The 2,964-nt window shown below is 53.7% G+C and overlaps 1 long non-coding RNA gene across 1 annotated transcript; it reads left to right on the top strand.

Annotated features, from left to right (window-relative positions):
• Positions 1-233: 233 nt before the first annotated feature.
• On the top strand, positions 234-2,680 carry LOC114001156. Its single transcript, XR_003545457.2, has 3 exons — positions 234-986; positions 1,153-1,221; positions 2,504-2,680. It is a non-coding gene; the product is annotated as an uncharacterized LOC114001156 (long non-coding RNA).
• Positions 2,681-2,964: the final 284 nt, after the last annotated feature.

Genomic DNA, 2,964 nt, shown 5'->3' with positions numbered 1-2,964 from the left:
CGGCAGGGCCGGCTCCCCACGGCTTGGCGCACAGAGCTTGCTCCCTCTTCTGGGACGTTCCCCCTTTGTGTGCTTGTCTTGTCGGTGTGAGTGAGCGAGCGAGCTGGTCCCTCCTGTAGCCCCCGTAGAGATGTAGGCAGCGTAGCTTGGACTTCCCAGGCGGGAAAGAGGGGCTCTGTGCGCCAACCCGTGGGGAGCCAGCCCCGCCGCCGAGCAGGAGAGGAGAGCCTCGGGCTCGCCCCCTGTTCCCGAGGACGGAGCGAAGCCGGTTGGTGGCGTCGCGGGCACCGGGGGCCGCCCGTCCTGCTGGCGATGTGCCAGCGTGGGCCCCCCCCCGTCCTCGGGGCTGGGGCCCTGTCCCCGCCGGCCTTAGGCCGCGAGGCCGTTGTTGGGAGTGCCGGGCCTCGGGGGGGGCGGCCCCCTAAGTGGGGCTTTGTGCGTCCCCCCTGCTCGGCGGGCGGTTGGAGGGACCCCCTGTAATCAGGCGGGTGTCCCGCGGGGTCCCCCGGCCTCTCACGGGCGTGGGGCTGGGCGTGTGCCCTCCCTGCCCTCGGGGCCCAGCTCAGGGCCTTAGGCCACGAGCCCCGGTGCCTGGCCCTTGAGTCAGGTACTTGATGCCGCGGGGGAAGGCCGAGCTCCGTGGCTCCCTGGGTGTGGACCCGCCTGTAAGCAGGGTCCGGGTCTGGGAGCCTTTGCGCTCCCTCAGCTGGCAGCCTGTGCGGGGCGACCGCCCCGTTAGCGGGGAGCGGGTCAGGTGCCCCCCGAAGCGGAGAGAAGGAGCCTCCGCAGGCCTTTGGGCCCAGGGCCCCCCGTAAGTCGGGGCCAGTGCCCTGGTGTCCCAGGCCCTTTGTGGTGCAGGCAGCGGCCGGAGCCCCCTGTAAGCAGGGCGGCAGCCTCTTTGGCCGCTGCTTCGCATGCCCAGCTGCCTTTGCCCAGAGGGCCCGGCTCCCCGCAGCCCGGGGGGGACTGCGCCGTGCGTCGCCGTGGTGAGTCCAAGTGAAGCTTGGAGAGTTTTGTGGGGGGAAGTGGGGGGGCCTGTGGGTGGGCGGGGAGGGGCTTGGAGGCGTGCCTCCGGGGGCGTGGGGTGCGGGTTGCCTTGGTAGGGAGGAGCTGGTGTTTCTCGGGCCCACCTGCCTCCTCCCGCCCTGGCAGAAGCCGTCGGAGAAGAGAGCGGAAGAGGCGTCGCGCGGGACGGCAGCGCCGGCGCGGGAAGACGCCGCGGTGAGAGCGGCTGAAGTTGGGGGGTGGCGTGGAGGTGGGGGGGTCCTGCGAGTGGGCGGGCGGGTGGTGGCTGGGCCAGCTGCCCCTGGGTCCTGCTTTCCTTCCGTGCAAGGACTCGGAGCTTCTGAGTCCGAGCTGCGTCCTTCTGTGTTAAAGCACATAAAGAGTTTATCTGTCTATCTATCTATCTATCTGTTTATATATCTATGTATTTATCTGTCTATCTATCTACATATAGGTATAGATAGATATTGATATATATAGATAGATATACATAAGTATAGGTATAGATAGATATAAATATAGATTATATATAGATGTAGATATAGATATAGATATAGATGATATAGATATGAATGAGACCTCCAGAATATAGTTGTTTCTTTCAGTTTTCACTAACAGCTGTTGGAAAACAATAAAAAAGTTATAGCCAGCAAAAATACAGAGAGACACGTGGAAGTTAGAGCCCACTAAACACCGTACTGATTACATTCATAGCAAGATTGCTTTCTCTTCAGGAAAGCTTGCTCAGCCAGCCACAGGAAAAAAGAAAGGAAGAGACAGATATTCAGCCTGCCTTTATTTTCAGTGCTCCTATCTTGTGAGTTTACACTAAAGCTTTATGAAGATCTGTACTCTTGAAAGCCTGTTCTGCAGAGAAGCTCACAACACATTACCACAGAAATCACTTCTGGCAGTGGAAACTTAAATGCCACTTAATTGCATAAATACAGGCAAAACTCAAGGCATCTACATGCTGCAGCAGGGGTAGCTTAAAATAACATATCCACAAACTGCTCAATTGCTCTGGTAACAACTGATAACCAGCATTAATGCATAACACAGTAAAGCAATTATATACATTTATATCTATTCCCTCTCTACGAAGAACCACAAATGTTGTTCTTTCAAAATGTTTTACTGCCGGGTATGACACTTGACTAGACATTGGTGTGATGAGATAAACTATTTAATTGGGGCTTTAGCATACTAGCAACTTATTTATCACAGTATTTTGCTAGGAAATCATGAAAGATTATCTTTCCCAAAGACATTGAAAATGGCATCTCCTTTCCACTTGCTTTCCTCTGAGTCGCTTCTGAATATCCTATTTACCTTTTGCAATCTCCTTGTTTTTCTCTGTGTCCAGTCTCCAAGGGGAAGACTATCTTGGAGTTGTTCTCCCAGGTTAAACACATTGCCTCCTCTAGCAAGATGAAAGCCTCTACTTATCTAAAGGGATTTGAGGCTGTATTAACTTGTGCTTTTTCTCCCTCTGCAGGACACTGCCCTCAAGAAGGCAACTGCACTCAGGAGGCATTGGGAGTTTACTGCTTGAAAGGTTTATGGTGTGGATCACACTGAAAAAAAAAAAAAGAAAAGAAGAGTTTGCATCCCACTTTCCATATGTTTATGCTTCCACTTCTGTTATTAAAAACATTGGATGAACTACAAAGTAGTTGTGTCTCCCAGTTTCTTGTTCTACACCCAAGAGAATGAGGCATCTTGTTACTGCTGCACACAGGTTGTTCTCCAGTTCACTCAGACTATCCCTGCATTTTCAGAAGCCCAAAAAAATGATCACAATAGAGAAACAGCAGCCGGGCAGATCCGAGGGCAACGTCTACTGTTACCTGGGCTCGAGGATGAGGAAGGGGAAAGGAAAAGTTAAAAAGAGGCTCAGCATTGAATCTCTTCAGCCTGACAAAATAGTCTGAAACACACTGCTTCCTCTCTGCATGT

The sequence above is a fragment of the Pipra filicauda genome, unplaced genomic scaffold (assembly GCF_003945595.2).
Source record: "Pipra filicauda isolate LSUMZ 115617 unplaced genomic scaffold, ASM394559v2 scaffold36_size6622888_pilon, whole genome shotgun sequence".
Taxonomy (NCBI): domain Eukaryota; kingdom Metazoa; phylum Chordata; class Aves; order Passeriformes; family Pipridae; genus Pipra; species Pipra filicauda.
Note: the sequence above shows the minus strand (reverse complement) of the source record. Positions and strands in the feature narration are given on the sequence as shown.